A 22,425-nucleotide genomic window follows, 5' to 3' on the forward strand; every position below is an offset into this window, starting at 1 on the left:
GGGATTGGGGGCTGCCTGCGTGGTGGCACTGGCTGTGCTGGTGGGGCTTGCTGGGCCTGCCTTGCCCTCCTGTAATACACGTACCCTGCTGAAATTGCGTGTGAAACTTCCCGCGCACCCCTGAAATAAACGTACCCAGGCCAATCGCGTGTGAAACTTCCCACACATCCCTGAAATACATGTACCCTGCTGAAATCGCATGTGAAACTTCCCGCGCACCCCTGAAATACACGTACCCAGGCCAATCCCGTGTGAAACTTCCCGCGCACCCCTGAAATACATGTACCCTGCTGAAATTGCGTGTGAAACTTCCTGCGCACCCCTGAAATACATGTACCCTGCTGAAATCACGTGTGAAACTTCACGCGCACCCCTGAAATACACGCACCCTGCTGAAATCGCGTGTAAAACTTCCTGCGCACCCCTGAAATACACGTACCCTGCTGAAATTGCGTGTGAAACTTCCCACGCACCCCTGAAATACACGTACCCTGCTGAAATCGAGTGTGAAACTTCCTGCGCACCCCTGAAATACATGTACCCTGCTGAAATCACGTGTGAAACTTCACGCGCACCACTGAAATACAGGTACCCTGCTGAAATCGCGTGTAAAACTTCCCGCGCACCCCTGAAATACACGTACCGAGGGCAATCGTGTGTGAAACTTCCCGCGCACCCCTGAAATACACGTACCCTGCTGAAATTGCGTGTGAAACTTTACGTACACCCCTGAAATACACATACCCTGCTGAAATCGCATGTAAAAATTCCAGCGCACCCCCAAAATACACGTACCCCACTCGCACAGGGCCTATCGCGTGTGAAACTTCCTGTGCACCCCCGAAATACACATACCCCGCTTGCCGTACTGGTACAGGATTAGCGCAGCCCTTTGTGCTGGATTGGGGATTTAGATGGCTTTTGCCTGCGCGAGGGGCATTCTTGGGGGCGTAACTGGCGCTGCTGCAGGGTCGCTGCGCCATTGTGCGCCACGGCTGGTTTTAGTAGCTAAAATCCATGAATACGCTGTGCGCGGAAATGGATTTTAGCGCACGCGGCTGGCACAGAGATTTGCATGCGCACACTGTGCGCCAGCCGCAATGCCACTTGTATGCTAAATTCTATGAATTACCCCCTAAAAGTTTCCATAGGCCATTGTTGATATATTTGCCTCTATGGGTGTGATATGCTGTGGTGGTTGTGGTGGTTGTGGCCAGGGCATAGAGTGTATAATATACTTACTGTTTGGTTTAGTAACTGGAGTACATGTATTTCTTGTTCATTTCTGTGATTAAAAGAAAATAGCATGTTAGTATTAGTATTTTGTAATGACTTATTACATTGTAGAATCAAACATTTTTTTTTGTTACCCTCATATTTAGTAGATTACAAACCAGAGTACTGTGCAATTTGCTCAGTGTCTGTGTTCGTTGCTAAAATCATTGGGTCTGCGGGTGGATAAAAATCCATGTTGGATTATAAAAAAAACCTTTTTCTGTTATGCTACAGTTTATTTATTTGTTTGTTTTCAGTGTTCACTTGTTGTTTCTGGCTAATGCTTTAAACATTGGCTTTGTAGGGTATTTTGTGGAGATTTGGGGCCTGACGGTATTTTATTACCGCCGAAAAATAACTTAGCAATAATCACTCCTTGTATTCAGATTTGGCCATGTGCAACAATAATACAGTGGACATGCATTATTTCAGCACCTAGGCATGCATATTTGGTATGCGTGGTTGGTATGTGTGGTTGGTATGCGTGGTTGGTGGTATTTTGGTGAGCATAATTCCCTTGTTTTATGTGTGGCCCCAATGTCCAGAATCCCTTATCTTTGCTTAGATTTTTCGTGTAATCACTAGAGAGACCTCAGACCTACATTTTAGGAATACCACATTTTCAGTGTTAGTGTTAGTGTGCCACCATGGGCGATCTCACTGACTTATTTACGACAGAGAGCTATATGTGGTAATTTTGTGGTAATTTCCACTACCTTATATACGGTAGGGAACTATGTTCAGAGAGTCCCTCTTCCCGTTGGCTCATGTACCTCCAACGAGCTATGCTACAAACAATCACTCTCAACTGTCCATACTGAATATGATCATGCACACATCTGTCTTAAAATGACAATTGCATTGTTTAAAAATCTCCCCTCATCCTCAGCACTGTATTGGTAAATATAAAATACACCACCCGTCTGCTTTCAAATATTTTTCTGTATTATAAAAGTTGCATTTAAACACGATCTCACTCTTTACAGAAATAAATAAAATAGCACAGTAACAGCATTGTCTGTGATACACTGAAAAAAATGGCAGAGAACAGAACACAATTTGCAACATTAACGTGTGATTAAGGCACCAGAATCTCCTTTCCTACTCTGACTGAACATTCTCGTACACACTCAGCTCCCACACTTATGTAATTACCTTATCTGTTCAGAGTTTTCTTCAACTGTTCTCTTTCTGAATGTGGCTCCCTTAAAGATTAACCCCAGTGAAAAGGAGCGCCTTTCCTTCTCAAACCGGGGTCATTGCTTGGAATTCTCAGCTTTTGCAGATAGGAATGCTCCAACCAGGAAAAAGGTCCTTCTCCCAGCTCTGCCAAATCTTGACTGTCTGTCCTTCTCTCTCCTCAAACTCCCCCCAGCAAAACTCTGATCACTCCCTCTAGCATGATACTTGCTATGACGCTGCTCCAATCAGAATCAATCATGCCATCTCCTCCTTCTCTACACAATGGCTCATTTTTATAGTAATACTTTGTAACCAACTGATTTCCTGTTCTTTCGAGCTCTTTTGCTTCCTGTAATTATGTGGACAGGGCAGCAGAGAAAAAAAATGGATGTGCGTTTAAAAGTTCACTTTCAGAATAGGCCTAATTCTGCAGTGGAGACACATTTTTATTAGTGGATTATGTTAACCTCAGTTTCATTAGACAGGTTAGTTATAAGTAATGTTAGTTATTATTTTCAAATGTGTCTCTCGCACCAGAGGCATTTCAGGTGAAAAATAGTGTGCATTTTTTGAATGTGCACGTGTGCTCTTAACTGTAAAAATAGATTTGCATCTTATATGTTAAAATCGTTTTTGACTGAATAGCCTGTCTTTCCTTGTTAATCTGGTAACACATATAGCAATGCACCGCACCCTTGTGGTGGTGCTGCAAAAAAGAAATTGCTACCTGTGCAGTAGTGCTGTACTCTGTGCTGTTTGCTACCTGTGCAGTAGTACTGTACTCTGTGCTGTAACACGCCAAATATCCTTACATACCCTCCTTTTGTTTTTAGAATCTGGCTACGATCCAAGCCAATTCCTAAAAACAATTTGTTCTTTTTCTTCTTTTCACAATATAGCAATCCAACAAAATGAATATTCATGTGCATCAATGAAAAAGTTGCAATCAATACAGTATTCATCTGAGTTCATTAGTTTACAAAATGTTCTACATTTGCCTTCTCAGTGGAAGTGGCATTACTCTAAGTTTAGATTTTTCAAGTCAATTAAAAACAATGAAATAAAACAACTAACCAAAACAAATAATTAATATAACAAATTAAAATAAATAATTAAAATAATAAATACGTGGAACTCCATATGTCAGCACTCTTGTCTGCCTCTGATATGTCCCGACCAGCGATGTTATTTGGTTCAATCGAGTACACTTTCATCTTGGCAATCTTAGATCCATAGGAGTCATCTTTTTTAGCATTCTGATTATCTTGTCTTCACCTCCACCTGGAGGCAGGCATCTTTTGGTCTTCATCCAGGGGACTCCAGGACTCCATCGTCTCCCGTGGCCTCTGATCCCGGAACCTCCGACCAAATAATGTTAATTTTCTAAATCAAATAGAAAATAAACAAATTAAGTACATAGCACAATACTAACCTCACCCTTTTGCCAAAAATAAAACATGCTTGGTAAAAATATTTCGTTTTTTTTTTTTCTGAAATTAAACACAAGTTAAAAGAAAACAAGCACACATAAACAGCATTCAATATTTAATACATTTTCTCTCTGCACACCAACCATGAGCTTCCATTATATATTTATTTATTTATTTGTTTATTTTATATTATATATTTTTACATATATTACAGTGTTTATGTGCCATTATAACAATCAACTTTTTAACTTCTTTGTCACTGCCTCCTGATTACACCCATTTATTTTCTCTTTTTGTGTTCAAGGGACTTTATCTGTTTCTACATGCTCAAGCTGCCTGATCTCATGTCTGGGATGGCATGGTTTGATTTGATTTACATGGACAAACTGCTCTATTGCTGTTTCACCTTCATTTTTCAAAATTTTATACACTACAGGAGAGACCTTATCTATAATTCGAAATGGCCCCTGCCAGGCTGCTAGAAATTTAGAATTTTTCTGTTTACTTTTTCCAAAATGAAACTTGTACACCTGATCCCCTACACTGTATTCCTTTACTGATGTCTTTTTATCATAATACGATTTTGCACTGTCAGCAGCTCTTTCCAGATTTCTCTGCACAAAAGCAAATGCATGTTGCAAATGCCTCCTCAGTTCATCAATATATTCATGAACTGTGGATGCACTCACAAGGGTTTGCTCATGTGTTCTGTATAGTGGGTGTTGTGGTAACACCATTTTCCTACCTGTTAAGACCTCATGGGGGCTAACACCTGTTGCTTTGGCAGGAGTCGACCTGATTGCCATCAAAACCAACGGTAAACGTAAATCCCAGCTGGAACCTGCTTCTGCCACAAATTTCTTTAAAATATCCACAACAGACCTATTGCTTCTTTCAACTGTACCTGAAGACGCCGCCCGATATGCGATATGTAGTTTCCTTTTCACACCTAGTATTTGCCATACCTTACTCATTAGAGTACTTGTGAAATGACTTCCTCTGTCTGACTCAATTCTTTGTGGCAACCCAAACCTTGAGAACACATGGTTCACCAGTAATGTGGCTGCTGTTTGCGCACTACAATCTGGTGCAGGAATGCATTCAATCCACTTCGACATCAAACATACCACACTCAAAATATAACGGTGTCCCCTGCTCGACCTTTTTAAAGGACCTACATAGTCTATTTGCAAATCTGACCATGGGAGAGTTAGGCCTCTTTTCATCAATGGTGCTCTATGCATTGGTGAAGCAGGTTTAAATTGGGCGCATACTAGACATCCTCTAGTATATAATTCCACATCTTGGGACATATGTGGCCAGTAAGCATAATCTTGTAGTATTTCTAATGTTTTTTGTGAACCTCTATGGCCTGCAGTTATGGCATCGTGTGCATGGTGTAGCATTAGTCCTCTGAATGAAAGGGGTACTACCCACTGTATTTGTCCTGTTATGGACTCTCTAATCATGAGTCCATCCTGTAATCTAATTCGTGTTTTGTTCTTTAATAGCACCCTCAACTCTTCTTTTCCCATACAATCATTTTCTGTTAAAGGATTTTGTTCGGGGTCTATCAAATGATTATAATAGATTCCCAAAATTTGATCATTCTTTTGTGCCTCAATCAAATCTTGGTCTGGCGTGTCATGACTCCACTGCACCACCGGTTGATCTACCTCCTTTGGTGCTTTAGAATGTGTGACTGCATCAATTTGTATTTCACCCATTAAATAATCAATAGGTAGCAATTCTCCCATCACAGCCCCAATCTTAGCCAAGCGGTCTGCCTTATCATTTCCCTCCTTATCCTCTCCTGGTGTTTTTAAATGCCCACGAATTTTTCTCCAGTATATTGTTAACTTATTCTCTGACACCAATTTGTCTATGGCTTGTATCATTTCTCCATGCTTAAGTGGCTTTTTGTTATATGTAACCATGCCTCTTGCTTTCCAACCAGGCAAATACTCCACAAAGCTATTCCGTGCATAGTCAGAATCAGTCACCAGGACAATTTCACTGAACTTTTTATCAACTGCAGTAGCAATTGCTTTATAAATGGCTGCCAATTCTGCCACCTGACTGCTCCAATCTCCAATCCTCAACCCTATACTGGGGACACCTTCACATTTCAACCAGACATTTCCTATTCCTGTCACTAACTGTTTATTACTGTCATTTTCAATGTGAAAAGCACAACCATCCACATATACAGTTGGCAAATCCTTGCATGTTTTTTCATCAAAAGCTTTGTGTGGTGATTGTTCAAATTCCTGTAAACTAGTTTCTACTTCCATTTCATTTGGTATTTGTTCAGCTGCACAGTCATGTAAGTCAGCTAACCCTTGAGCAATTGGGTTCTTTTTATTTTGTCCATATCTCACTTCTACGGGAAAACCTTGTAATGCTAGCATCCATGAAGTGATTCTGGATTGCGCTAGATTACCTGATCTAATTCTTTTACTCTCTAAAAATTGCAAAGGTTGATGATTTGTTTCATTAATTACCTTTTCTCCCTGAACAATGGGGCGGAAATGTTGTAGCGCCCACACAGTGGTTAATAGGGCCTTTTCACATTCATTAAATTTCATTTCAACTTGGGAAAATGCCTTACTTGCATATGCAATGGTTTTGTGATTCAAATCGTGTTTTTGTGATAACACTGCTGACATACAATGTTCAGAAAAACCTATTTCTATAAAGAAATCCCTGTCCTTTATGGGGTATGCTAAACATGGTGCCTTTATAAGACATTCCTTTAATTTAGCCACTGCATCAGACTGCCCTTTTTCCCATTTCCAGGGAGTATTCAGTTTAAGCAGTTTAGTCAATGGTTGAGTGATTTCTGCATAATTTTCAATGAACTTTCTGTTATAGCCTGTCATCCCTAATAAACCTTTTACTCCTTTCACATTTTTAGGATCTTTTAATCTTTGTATGGCCTCTATTTTCTTCTTTTGTGGATTTAGCCCATGTTCAGTCACTTCATGCCCTAGAATGTTCACTTTTTTCTTGCACCATTGTGCTTTTTGCAAAGATACTTTGGCGCCTGCTTTCTGCAATTGGCCAAGTACATGTCTTATTTCATCAAAATGGCTTTTCAGGCTTTCATTTTTTATCAGGACATCGTCCACATAAACTATTGTTCCTCTTTCCGCTGCATCCGGCATGGCCTTTCTCAAAAATATGCCAAATTCACTCCCACTATTGATGTACCCGAACGGAGCTCTAAGCCATGCATATTGAGTCCTGTCAAATGTAAAAGAAAATAAATGTTGTATCTCCTCTGCCAATGGCACGCACCAATATCCAGAGGTGAGATCTAATGTGGTAAATACATTTGAACCATGTACCTGAGCTAGGCCCTGATCAATGAATGGCAGTGGCCATCTAGATATTGGTACTCTTTTATTTAACTCTCTCAAGTCTGCACACAGCCGCCATTGACCATTTGGCTTCAATACACCTAAAATAGATGTATTGGATGTGCTATGAATGGGCCTGATGATTCCCCGTGATTCCAGATTTTTAATCATCTCTGCCAATGATTCTAAACATGCCAGCGGTAGTCTATACTGGCGTACAAACACTGGGTTTCTGCTACACCCTTCTGGTAGTGTGGCCACATGTATATCAGTTAAACCACAATCATAAGCATCTTTTGCAAATACATCCTTAAACTCCATAAATATCTCCATCAGATTGTCCCTCTCTTCATTGCTTTCACATGTATCCGCTAAGGAGATCTGCTCTTCTACCATTTTGGAAAATTCTGGAAAATCTTCTGGTAAGGGAATCTCGGCGCTTTCCTCTAACTGTGTGGCTGTGTCTTTTTGTAAAGCTGCCACTTTTAAATATTTTGGCATATCAGCTTCCACTTCAATGGGTTGATTTTCTGTTTCATTTTCATTTAAATTAAATATTATGCAATCCTCTTGATGGCAGCACACTGTCTCATTTGAATCATAAGGATACTCAGAATGAATTTTAAATATTCCTTTGGGCTGAGAGTCCAGGTGTTCTGGCAACTCGCCCTTGGCATCTACATATTTTTCAGGAATATTCCCAATCACCATGTTATTTAAATCTGCCGTATAATGCGATTTGTGTATGGCCATTCCTAATGGGGAGTTTTCCTCTAAATGAATATCCTGACAACCTTTATTATTTACCATGATTTTTACAGATCCCTCACCAATGTCTACCAATGGAATAATGGAATGTATTCATAATCCAGGCCTTGCTGTTTTATGGATTCATTCAGGCATACAAATGCATCAGAGCCTTTCATCTGCTGTCCATTTTTGCATTTCAGTGTTATTGCAAACTGTTTTGTAAATGCAGGAATAATAGTATTTTTCCTCATTTGTAATTCGATTGCATAAGGAACCAGTTGTGCACAATGATAAGCCCTTCTTTTGTCTTCAAATTCAGGTGCCGGACCACCTAGGCGTGACCATATTTTTTGATTAAGGAAATCTAACACCATACACATTCTGTGCATGATGTCATTGCCCATGTAAAATTCATTTTGTGCTCCACTCACTATCCAGACATTATGGTAAATTGTTTTCTGCCCAATGCTAATTTTAAGCATGCATCTGCCTGCAATTCGGTTTTCAAAGTCTGGACTGTCCAACCCAGAAACATATTGGTTTTTAATCCTAAATCTCGGGATTTCTTCCCTCTCCATTATTTTTTGCAACAATTTCTCATTAATGAAACTCCTTTCATGTTCAAGCGCTAAAGTGGCTTTTATTGTTTTAAAATATTCATTTATACCAACATGAACCCATGGTTGCTCATCTTCCATGTGTATTTCTGCCAGAGTGGTAATGTGTTTTTCTGAATCTGTTTTAGGAGCAATATTCTGTTTGCACGTTTTCTCTTTTTGATAAAAACATAATGTGTGCTCATCTATGGCAGTCTGCCAATTTTTCCTTGGGTCCAAGTATATTTGTACAGGTAGTTTTTCATTGTCGCTCTGCATTTTATCTTGACACATTAATATGACAGTGACACTAGGTATGCAGCTATTCTGGAGATATACCTCCACAGCATCATTTGTTTTGGCAACGGTGTGACATTCATTTATATTGCTTTTTTGTGATTTTAGTTTCTTAGACCTCAATGGTTTTTTGGTTAAGGGCCACAGCACTCCATTCACCCCATCTATGAGAGGAGACAATCTTTTCAGGCAATCTGTCCCCATCAGAAATGGAATTTCACAAATAGATGTGATCAATACCTCTTGTTTCATTCTGTGCTTTCCTATTTTTATGTCAACCTCAGTTACACCTATGATGGGCACCTCCTCCCCATTAAAGTTATGCACTGGGCCTTGATTTTCCTTCACTGTGATCTGACTCTGTGGAGGTCTCCCTTCATTGATACTCTTTACCAGCTCCTTGGACATAATTGTGGCCTGTGCGCCAGTGTCAATCATAGCAAAGGTGTGGCATTTTTCTTCTACAGTGATGGGTGCATAATATCTGTCCTCAACTTCCTCTAATACACATAAGAAATGTGAATTCTTACTGATTTCAGGGCTCACCTTTCTCAGGTCTTTTTCACTTTTGGCTAAGCACATTGGTAAATGAAAAGACATTTTTCCCTCCTTTTTACCCATTTCTGTGCGAGAGATTTTATTCATTTCTCCATCATCAGAGGTTTTTTGGAGTGTGGCCACTGTTCGCCCATCCATCTGGGTAACATCAGAGACCACATTACAATCCTCCAACTGAACATGTGTAACAACATCATTCAGCAATTTGTCATTTTTTAATTCTGTGCATTTGTGATCATTTAGTGTGATACCAGCCCTTTCAGCCTCTTCAAAAATATGTGGCTCAAAGAATTCTTCAGGTGATTGACTTGTACCCTCCTTGTGAGTATTTCCTTTTTCTGTCTGTGTTTGGTCATTGTTTTGCTTGCCCAGGGAAGGAGCTATAGCATCCCCACTTACTCCCTGTTCACTGGTATTCCCCATGCATGAGTCATTTTTCTTAAATCTGTTCCTTTGTTCTTTTGGAATTCCTAATGTTTCTTTTTCATTTGTGCAAATCTTTACTGTTTTATTTAGCTCTAAGTTAAACCGTACCTCTTTTTTAGAAGTATTTGCACTTTCTGTCACAATTTCATTTACTGGTACTTTCATTTTTTATCCATTAGGCATCTCAGAGTCGTTATGCAAAATTATATCAGAGCAATCTGTCATTTTGGCACTGCAGTTATCATGAGTACTTAGTCACTTTTCGGAAGCCCCCCGGTCATTGCTATGGCCATCAGCCCCCTCTTTGGAAGGTTGTTTTTGCGCTGTATAGAGCTTTCCTATTTGCTCAGCTAACATTTTCACTTGGGCCTCAAGGCACTGGAACCTTTCCATCTCTCTAGGATCCTCTTTCTGTGGCCTAGGTCGATATTGGTTGTTTTCCCCCTGATTGGATCTATTCTGATACCTCTCAGGTGATTGATGTTGGTTGGGATGGTTTCTGAACTCTTGATTCATTTGTGGATGGGAGCGGGTTGCACCCATCCTTTGATTATAGTCCCCTGGTGGGGAATCATTGTACTGGCGTGGACTGTAGTTCACGTTTTGCCTCATGTCCTGTCCCTCAGATTGTGGGTACTGGCCCCTATGTTGATTTCCATTATCAGTAAATCGATCCACATATCAGGGCCTATCCTGATTACCATATATCATGGTGCTGGGATCAAATCTGCTCTGTGTCCCAAATGACTGGTAGGGACCATCATTTCTTTGATCTTGATTTTGTCTCTGGTTATTGTTCATACCTGCCATATCAGGCCAGTATCCTACCCGGGGTCTGTCCCCTAAATACCTAGGGCTGATGTAGCTCTCTCTATTACTAGGATCATGTGATTGGAACATTGGTACAGGAAATGGCGATCTTTGTTGATTACCCCTTTGTTCAGGTGTCACATTATTTTTACCTTGGCTTTGAGCAGACTCAAGGGACATTTTGGCTGACCTGATTTCCATTACTGTGGCTGAGGGTTCTTTAGATTTAGGTCTAGTATCTTTCATTTTATCACTTTCTCTACCCTGACAATAGAGTACCTCATATAGTTTTGTGCTTTGATGTACAATCCATTCAAGGGACTTGTCACGGTCAAATTCACGGACCAATTGGGATATGATGTCTTTCTGTAGCCCATAGAAGTATGCAGTTTTAAACTCATTGGAATTTGAGTCAAAAGATACATCAAAGCGAGAAAATGCTCTTTTTAAGTCTTGTAAAAATTGGCGAGGAGATGTATTAGGTCCAGCAGTAATTGTGTACGCAACTTTCTTTGCCTCCTGCAATGACTGAAAATGAGAAAAATGACGCCTAATTTCTTTTTCAAACTCCAGCCATGTCATATTCTGCTGTTCATTTAATCCCCTTATGATGCTGGCCGTCGGGGCATCTAAAGTTAAATGAAAATATTGTCTGTACTGTTCCTTAGTTATCTGGAGTGCTTTAAAAATGTCATGCACCGCTTCTAAGTGATCCTCAATGCAGCATTCACCTCCCTTTTTAAATGGTTTGATCAGGGCTTTCATGGATTTCATTATTTTTATGGGGCTACTTGTTGCAATGCATGGAATTGCATTATTTTGTGATTCAATCCTGTTTTCAGGTGTATGAGATTGGTGGCTGCCCCCAATGGGAGTATCAAATCCCCCAAGGGCGCTGCAACCAAGTTCAGTCACCGGCCCAGTCACTGGAGCACTAGCTCTTTGGGCAGAGCTAGAATTCACCGCCACTCCATTAAATGTGGTACCCTGCCGCCTCTCCTGGGACCTGGGAATGCACATTTGCTGTTCTAACTCCTTACACTTTTTAAGGAGTCTGTTGGCTTCATCTTGCAAATAGTTGTTTTCACCATTCATTTTATTAATCACCTCCTGCATGTCGCACATTTGCATTTGGCATTCATTGAACTCTTTATTTCTCTTGTCTCTTTCTTGAATCATTTTAATCATTTCTTGTTCTGCACTCTGGAGATCACCTTCTTTTTCACAATGTTCTTTTTGTAAAATCTGCATTTCTGAAACAACCTCATCTTTATCCTGCCTAATGTGATCCACTAAGGCTTTTAAGTGTGCCAATTCTTGCTCACTATCTTCAAATTGTTTCTTGCTTTTGGATAACTGAGTATCAAAGTCTCTGCATTTTAATTGCATGTCTTTTTGGCATACATCCAATTCTGCTCTCAACATTTCCTGATTTTTACTTGCCCCCTCTAATTCAGTCTTTAACCTGTTAATTAGCTGAGTATCATTCTCTTGCATTCGCAGGGACTTGTTTAAAATAAACCATATTTTGCCGCATAGCCGTATTAAACAGTCTTTCTCTGCACTTTTATCGGCTGCATTCAATAATCTTGTAAGGCAGACCTGAATTATGCTGCCTTCTGCAAAAATATTGTCTAGTTTTTCTTTCTGCACCTCACCCTGAATGCGGTTACTCCATTCTAACGTGCTATTTGACGACCAATTCCCATGTGCAAACAACTTTGCCTCTAAATATTGCACTAGATCTGAGAATGTGGTTTCCCTTTGTGACATTCTGAAATTTGTTTTTAGTGGCACACTGTTATTATAAAATGGGTTCCCTTTAATGTGCAAATGGCAGTGTGAGACACGCTTGCAACGCCCAGTAGGTACTCTATGATCACTTTCCCGGCCTGCAACGCACCATAAATATGTAGGGTATTTTGTGGAGATTTGGAGCCTGACGGTATTTTATTACCGCCGAAAAATAACTTAGCAATAATCACTCCTTGTATTCAGATTTGGCCATGTGCAACAATAATACAGTGGACATGCATTATTTCAGCACCTAGACATGCATATTTGGTATGCGTGGTTGGTATGCGTGGTTGGTATGCGTGGTTGGTGGTATTTTGGTGAGCATAATTCCCTTGTTTTATTTGTGGCCCCAATGTCCAGAATCCCTTATCTTTGCTTAGATTTTTTGTGTAATCACTAGAGAGACCTCAGACCTACATTTTAGGAATACCACATTTTCAGTGTTAGTGTTAGTGTGCCACCATGGGCGATCTCACTGACTTATTTACGACAGAGAGCTATATGTGGTAATTTTGTGGTAATTTCCACTACCTTATATACGGTAGGGAACTATGTTCAGAGAGTCCCTCTTCCCGTTGGCTCATGTACCTCCAACGAGCTATGCTACAAACAATCACTCTCAACTGTCCATACTGAATATGATCATGCACACATCTGTCTTAAAATGACAATTGCATTGTTTAAAAATCTCCCCTCATCCTCAGCACTGTATTGGTAAATATAAAATACACCACCCGTCTGCTTTCAAATATTTTTCTGTATTATAAAAGTTGCATTTAAACACGATCTCACTCTTTACAGAAATAAATAAAATAGCACAGTAACAGCATTGTCTGTGATACACTGAAAAAAAAGGCAGAGAACAGAACACAATTTGCAACATTAACGTGTGATTAAGGCACCGGAATCTCCTTTCCTACTCTGACTGAACATTCTCGTACACACTCAGCTCCCACACTTATGTAATTACCTTATCTGTTCAGAGTTTTCTTCAACTGTTCCCTTTCTGAATGTGGCTCCCTTGAAGATTAACCCCAGTGAAAAGGTGCGCCTTTCCTTCTCAAACCGGGGTCATTGCCTGGAATTCTCAGCTTTTGCAGATAGGAATGCTCCAACCAGGAAAAAGGTCCTTCTCCCAGCTCTGCCAAATCTTGACTGTCTGTCCTTCTCTCTCCTCAAACTTCCCCCAGCAAAACTCTGATCACTCCCTCTAGCATGATACTTGCTATGACGCTGCTCCAATCAGAATCAATTATGCCATCTCCTCCTTCTCTACACAATGGCTCATTTTTATAGTAATACTTTGTAACCAACTGATTTCCTGTTCTTTCGAGCTCTTTTGCTTCCTGTAATTATGTGGACAGGGCAGAAGAGAAAAAAAAATGGATGTGCGTTTAAAAGTTCACTTTCAGAATAGGCCTAATTCTGCAGTGGAGACACATTTTTATTAGTGGATTATGTTAACCTCAGTTTCATTAGTCAGGTTAGTTATAAGTAATGTTAGTTATTATTTTCAAATGTGTCTCTCGCACCATAGGCATTTCAGGTGAAAAATAGTGTGCATTTTTTGAATAGCCTGTCTTTCCTTGATAATCTGGTAACACATATAGCAATGCACCGCACCCTTGTGGTGGTGCTGCAAAAAATAAAATTGCTACCTGTGCAGTAATGCTGTACTCTGTGCTGTTTTCTACCTGTGCAGTAGTGCTGTACTCTGTGCTGTAACACGCCAAATATCCTTACAGCTTGTTGCATTTTTTTGGAGCAGTAACATAATATTTATTTGTTTGGATATTGTAAAATATTGGCGTAGTTAAATACCAGTAGGCACATTCTGTCTATTTATTTATATATTTTAGTGATATTGATTTATCTGTTTGGATATTGTAAAATTTTGGGACAGTTAGATACCAATAGGCTGATTCTAACTGTGTATTTCTTTTAATATATTTTAGTGGTATTCATTTATCTGTATGGATATTGTTAAATTTTGAGACAGTTAGATACCAATTGGCATATTCTAACTGTCTATTTTTTGCTCTAATTTAGTGGTATTCATTTATCTGATTAGTTGTTGTCAAATCTTTGGGCAGTTAGATAGCTTTTGGAATATTCTAACAGTTTATATTGCTTTACTACAAGTTTACCTAAGGTTTAAGTAGAGTTTAGTTATCAAATTTTGGTTTTAAGAACATTAAATAAGCATTTGTAAGATTTTCTGGTAATCTCTACTTTAGAGTAATGGTACTATCATTACATTCAAACCATCCACATTTCTTTTTTATATATGTATAGAGAGCTGCATTGGTTGTGGCTCCTGCGTGGTAGATTATACCTATTGTTGTGAAGGTTTTCTTACCAAGTGATATTTGACCATGTGTGAATCCAGTCAGCTTGCAGTTGTTTTTGGTACCATCTGCATTGTAACGTAGAAGCATTAGTATTACGTATTTACTATGTGTTTGTATTACTAACGTGGAGCGATTGTCTGAATTGCAGGTAGAACACAATCTACCATGGTTTGCATTTTGTACAAGTTGCTGAAATGGAATGGATTCACAATTAGGTAATGATAAATATACAAAGCGTTCATTGGTGATTTGTTCTTGTGTCACATTATTGCAGAGAGTGCATGTATGTTTCCACATGTATGAAATCTGGAATATTTCCTTTATAGGTTTGTTTTTGTTTTCCAGTACTTGTAGTAAGTATACTAGAAAATCGTGTGGATCTTCCTGTGAGTTTATAGTGAATTTCACCATTCCAGCACAGTAGTCCAATTGTTGTCTTATTCCATAAACACTATACGTGTTGTCAGGTTTGTTTGTTGCGTTTCTATGAAGTACTAACATTTGCAAACACAATGGGTCTGTACTGTGTAAGTAAATGTTGTCACCAATTGGTGGTAATTGAAATAGAATATTCATTGCTACATTTGCGTAGCAAGTTACACCAACTATATTTGAGAGTTTAAATGGGCCAGGTAGTTCTGTATCTGACTGTTTTTTTTTGGAGTTTGTCTTCCTTCTTTGAAGAAGTACCTGGTTTACTTTCCCTACTTGATTCTTTTTTGCTTGTGGTACTTGATGAAGTATTAGTTTCTTTTACTCTCTTTGGAGGATTTGCAGTGACATCCTGTTGCATTTCTGTTTGATTTATTTTTCTTTTATAAAGATTTACTTTTTGTGGAACAGAATATGTATTTAGATGGGGGTGTATAGTGAGCGAAGTCTATTGTATTCTAAAATGCAAGGAATGTCAGAGTTGACTTTACTTGCATCAAAGTTGATTAGAAATAGAACATCAAGTGTACGTAAGCGTGATAGTGCTACATAGCTCATGCCTTCTTTAAAGACTGTGTTGCCAATATCTATCATTGCTTTGTCTAGGGTAAGACCTTGTGATTTATGAATCGTGACTGCGTATGCAAGAGTTAAGAAAATTATTCTCTGCGTACATACATTTCTTTGAAGTGAAGGAATCGATCTGTTGAGCGTCCTATCCTTTTTACTTCTGAAAGTTTGTCAAAGAGAATATTGACAAACTGAATTTTGTTGTCACGTGGGTATGTTTGAAAGCCAACAACTTTACCCAGTGCTCCATTAACTAGTCCTTGGTCCACATCAAGGTAACGTTTAAGCATTACTCTGCAATTTAAGGATAATTTTAATATCTTTTCTAAGCCTGCTGTGTTTGAGATTGATTTTTCTGAACTATTTTGTCTTGTTGTTTCTTGGTCACACATGGGTAGTGTCATGCCATGTACATCTAGTTTGTTAGTGGCGCTAATTTCCATTATTGGTTGCATTTATTTACTTAACATTATTTCATTGAATTTGAAACAGCTTGCAAGAGTTGGCATTAAGGCCATACAATTGACATTTTTGTGGGCTAATTGTTCCATAACTTCAGTAGCACATGCATTATCACCATAAATTGCATGAATGTGCCGGGTTTTCAATATTGCTTCTGCTTCTTTAGAAAGCATACCAACTCTGATACTTTTTAAGATGTTGGCATAAGTGAGATCTGCAGATTGCCACATGTTTTCTGTTAATTCTCTGTATTGGAAATGTTGCCAAAGGTTGACACCGTCGGCACCGTTAACCCTTAACGCCTGATTCCCATTTTAACGCCTGCTTTTAGCAGGCGTTAAAATGCAAGGCGCTAAGCCGCCTTGGTGCTAATTACGGCACCGTAATTTACGGTGCCGTAATTAGTGCCTTCCCCACTCCCATTATGCCCTATGGGGCAAAAATGGGAATGGGGAAGGGCCATGGTGAATGGGGATTTACCGCCCCGCCAAGCTTGGAATGGGGCGGTAAATCCGCCATCCACCATGGCGTTTACGTAAATTACGCCTTGGCGGTAAAGTTGAAAACTTACCGCCAAGGTTGTAATGAGAGCATGGTGTTTTCTACTTCTATCATAGCTAATTCTGCCTCATTTATTATTAGTGGTTCTCCCAGTGGTTCTTGGCTTCCTGTTACAGAAGGTTGACTACTGTCAGGAGTTTCTTTATCTAGTTGGGCCTGGAGTTCTTCTTCGTGTTGCTGTTCATTGTGCAACATTGTTTTGTACTGTGTGAAGTTTACATTAGTTATAGTGCTTTCATTTGCTTTGAAAGCATCTTCATATGAGTCATAGTTATATAGTATTTCTTCTTCTTTTCTCCATGGTTTAAAGAGTTGTAGCAGGCACATGTAATATACTTCTTTATGTTGAGGATATAGACACAATGTTTCCAAAGTATTCCTTCTGTTTGGGTAGTATGTGTCCAATAAATTGTTTTTTAAAATGTCCTGGCTGTTCGGATCACGTTTGGCTATGGTTTCTATATCTTCGTATGATTTTCAAACTCTTTTTCTAGATTTCGCTGGACCAAGACGTTGCCATATTATATTTTCAGATTTACCATACAATGCAGTACCAGTTAAACGATCAGCTGCTTCATGTGATCCATATTCTCTATGGGCGAGAATTATTATGCCCAAGCTGTATAATTTCTGAGACACTCTTTTATCTGATGACAGGTCATTCCAGAGGTCTTGGAGCTCTGTCTTTTCTGCTTTGGTTAAGTATGCTTTGACAAATCGTTCAACTGCAGTAGAATTGTCTGCAGTGTACTGCACATCTATGTTTGCATTCCATAAGTGGGCAATGATTGCATTATAATCATTGATATATTTTTCTTCTTCTTTTCTTTTTATGTAATATGCATTTTTAGGTGACTTACCTTTAACACTATGGGCCTCATTACGACCCTGGCGGAAGACCATGGTGTTATTAGCACCATGGTCCATGCCGGGAAGTTACCGACTCTGCCATGGAGAAAAGGGGAATTACCACCTCATTACAAGGTTGGCGGGGCGGTAATTCCCCCTTCCTCCATGGCCCTTCCTCATTCCTATTTTTGCCCCATAGGGCTCAATGGGAATGTGGAAGGCGCTAAGTATGGTGCTGCAAATTGCGGCACCGTAATTAGCACCAAGGTCCCTTTGCGGGTCCCTACTTAAACGGCTGGTCTACACCAGCCGTTAAGGTCGGGTCCCGCAAAGGGACCTCGTAATTATGCGCTAATAGGTTAACAGCACCGCAGCTTTTTTACGGCGCCGTTAACCCATTAGCGCCTGGGTCGTAATGAGGCACTATGTCTAACTGAAGACATGAGGTTGTTCACTTGACCTGTATTTGTAACTGGTCTAGGGAAACCAAATCAGCATTTGGTGTAGTATTTCCCTTTGTTTTTGTATTTGTGATGATAATATTTTCCACATTTGTGTCTTTGCATGAAGATCACAATTTGTTGCTTCCAATGGAATTTCACAAGTGACATATTTTTCAATAAACTGTAAAACAGTGGCATCACTGTCTTGACCAAATTTAGGAGCATCTTTAATCCATAAAAGCATGTGGATATGTGGTGCTCCTGTGGTTTGGTATTCTTTTCTCCAAAAGAAGTGTTGCACTTCTCCAAGGGGAGGAACAGTTTCATTACAAAGAAAATGTAGCATAGCATTGAAGCGATGGTGACAGTATCTTGAAACATTAACAGGATCAGGTTCTCCAGGTGTTAGTATATTTATGTTTGTTTTGTTTTTGTTTGATATACGTAGGAAATCGTGTAAATCTTCCCATGCATATTCCGCACAACTTAATGTTACAAACCAAGTGGGTGGGCCAAGATTTCTGATCATACAACGTACATCTCCATCACGTTCAAACCAGTACTCTTTAATACCATGCATATTTGCTAATAGATTTGTAATATTTGATTGTAAAACCTCATCCTTTTGTTGCACTTTTTGTAATAATTGTGTCGCTGTCATATTTTGAAAGTGTGATCCAGATTTTAATATGTGTGCAACTCGGTAACATAAAATTGCTAGTTCACTTTCAAAGAGTAGGTAGAATATGTATTCCACATTTTGTCTAAATCTGGGATCTTCAGAATACATCCTTAATGAATGGTATTCTGATGCTGATATTTGAATAGGTCTATCATCGTACCTTCCTCATTTGCCAGTAGGAAAGAGTAGAGGAAAAACACATGCTTCTATACTTTTTTCCCATATGCTGATTGTTGATCCTTTTGTTTGACACATTTGGTATGTTTCCAGTGCATCTTCTATGGTGTCATTAGAGTGCAAAGGATGAATTGTATAATGGTCTAAAGTATTTGATATTGTAGAAGGATCTAGGAGCTCAAATTGACCAGTTTCTTGTGTTTCTTGAATTATATCACTTGCATCCTTCAAGTTTTCTTCAATATTAATTTCTTTGTAATATTCATTATTCTCTTTAGGATAATGCAAGGCTTGTCTAACTTTAGGTAAATCTACCAGCTGTTGCCATATTTGTTTGCCTTTTGTAGGTACTCCATTTATTAAGATAATTAAAGATTGCTGCATTGGACGTTGCACTCCTAGAGTATGCACATTTTCTTTTAGATCTAATGGTAAATAAACTACTTTTCCACAAATGCCTTTTACCAATTCAGAGGGAGGTAATTTTGCTGTTTTTGGTTGAAGGCATATTATTGCTTGAAATGGGTGCACTGTTTGAATTATGATGCTCTCATATAAACTAAGTTGTTGTAGGGGTTTTGGTACTGGGTATAATTCAAAATTATTTGTGATAGCACGTGAAGGAGTTTGGTTGTTGTCAAGTTTTGTAGTGCAGTAACTGCAAAGTATTAAGGGGTCAGTTATTTCGTATCTGTTTTCTGCTACAAGGTAGAGACGTAATTCAAACCATTTAGAATCTTTATTGTCTTCTATTTTGTATGATAGGTCTACAGTGTTTGTGTTACTTTTATGAAAAAGTTCTGCGGCAACATACACACACATGGTTTGGTACTTCAGCTGATGTAGTTTTAACTTTTATCATTTGTTTTTTGTATGTGTTTAGTAAGAGGTTGCCATGTGTAGAATTGTTGCTAATTTGATGTAAAGCTATTTCATTCTGTAAGTGGCTTTCACTTCCAAAATATGTTTTCTGGATATAGTCAATTTCTTCAAGTAGGTCTTTTGCTGTACCATGTAGAAGAATGTTATTTAAATTGGCTAGTGCTAAAGCAGGACTTTTAGCATAGTACAGTTTATAGACTAGATTTCTTATAGTTGAATGATGTGTTGATATCCTTTTGATATCATGGAAGGTCGTTTTACAAGTAGGTCCTGTAATGCAGGCCAATGAATGTCTTTGTAGTCCTGCGCACGGGACAGGTATCCATATTTTGCAGTAGTTTAATTTTGATTTTGTCTTTGCTTTTTACATATTGATTGAGGAATTGGCGTAAAGACTTGAAAAATTGTTTGGGAATGTTACACGTTGACGTGCATGGCCGTTTGTACACTAGATGTTCTGATTCAGTTGAATGGAGGGGTAATTCTAAGTTTTCAGGGCATATTTTTGTAAGGAGTACTTCTTGTTCCATTATGGCATTATTCACTTTTTCATAACCTCGACCACTGCTATGTATGGCAATTGTAATTTTTTGATTTTGTTTGTAGGCTTCTTCATTAAAGAATGGTTCTGTGCTCATAGTGTGATTCCATTCACCTCCGCAGATACTTAAGAAGTTCTTTCTGTTGACATTTAGTTTATTGAGAAGTCTTTTTTGTAATTTAGTCATTAGTTTTGTTAGTAGTTTCATTTTGTTTAACACTAAAACTTTCTTTTGAGAAGAATTGCACTGTCTATCAACGCTTCTAACATTAATTTCCTATGATAGGTTTTAAGCATTGAACCTGATTTCTCTACTGTTTTTATAAGATTTTGAAGGACTTTGTTACGGTATATTTTGGCTAAAATACTTTTCTTGGTATGCCTACTTTGCACTATATCAAAATTTAAAGAAGCAGTTTTATCTGTAGTGATAGCTGATTTTCTGCTAATTGTTTTTTGGTTTGTTTTACATTTTGATAGAGGAGGCAAAGTTTTTGTACTTGAAACTTCTTGTGTTTCAATAAATGACTGTATTACCTGTTTTGTTTCAATTTTTTTTTCAAATTCTGCTAGAGATGGATGCTTATGTTGGACACTTTTATTTTAATTTGCTCTACTTCTGTGTTGCTTTCTACAGATTTGACTTTTGGTAGGCATTCTTTAGGGTCTTTTGAAAAAAATAAAGAAGGTATGGGTTGGGGTGTTCTGCAATGTATGTGTGCTGTGTGCATGAGTGTTTGAGTAAGATGATAAAGATGTATGTAATGGTGTGTGATTGTGCATTGGGAACTACAACAAGTAGTGATTCGTATTCTTGAATTTATGTGCTACTAAACTGGGGTTCAGATGACAGAAAAAAGTAAGCTAGTGGTGTGGAGAAGTACAAATAGTAAATCTAATGTATACAATTAAAACAGTTGTGTGTTCTATAATATCAAAATTCTAGCGGTTGAGTTGCGTAATTTGTGTGTCCAAAAATAGGAATTTGTGGGCCATTCTGACTGTAAATCGCTGTTTAAGACATGGGGATTTTTGGACAGAATGGTGCACAATCTCTATTTTTAGGCACAGAAATAGCATTAATTAACTTTACAGCGTGTTTGAGTAATAATACAAATATTATGGTGATACTCTACTTACTTTTTTTCTAAAATGAACAGGTTACTTCTTAGTTCTTCTTTGTTCTTCAAATTCGGCTGCTTCTTTTCAGGAGAATGGTCTTCACCGCAATTGTAAAAGAAACAAATTAGTAATTTTGTTTGTATATAGCACTGTTTTTAATTTAGACATTGATTTTTTTTTATTGAAATCCTCAGCGCCTTCCTCAAAACCATTAAAACTATCTTATTTACATAAAATACGTTGCACCAGTTCAATACATAGGATATTTTCTTAATGAACAAATTGTATTGCAATGACTAACTGTAGCAAACAAAATATCTTTACTATGTCTTGTGAAATTCATAATGTACCACTGAATACCACTATTTCTGTAACTAAGCTCTTCCAGGTAATAGTGCCTCAATGTCATGCTTAAATTAAAGTAATTAAATAAATAAAGAAATTTAAAAAATATGTAATTGTATAAGTATTATTTTTTGAGATTTGAACATAGAGTGTTCAAAGAGTATCTGACAAACTCTCTCCTGGCACAACACACCCACTAAACTTAACTGACCAGTCCCTTGCTCTGTTCATTCTCATTTGCATGCCTCCCCACCCCAAAATCCCCGGATGTAACACGCAATGTCCGTGGACTACCGCCATGTCCACGGACATATCGTAACATAGACAGTCCTTCTACCATTTCCATTTCACTCTCTGTGCCATTCCCTCATTATCTATATCTAAGCAGTCACACAACCATCTACCAATCACATCCAAGACCTCTACATCTAACTGCATCATCATAGATCAGCACTTCAAATGTACTGTTAATCACTCTGAGTACAAGTGTCATATCATTGGAAAGCACCTTCTACAAGAAATACT

This window comes from Ambystoma mexicanum, chromosome 5p (assembly GCF_040938575.1).
Source record: "Ambystoma mexicanum isolate Mex_15411 chromosome 5p, UKY_AmexF1_1, whole genome shotgun sequence".
Classification (NCBI taxonomy): Eukaryota; Metazoa; Chordata; class Amphibia; order Caudata; family Ambystomatidae; genus Ambystoma; species Ambystoma mexicanum.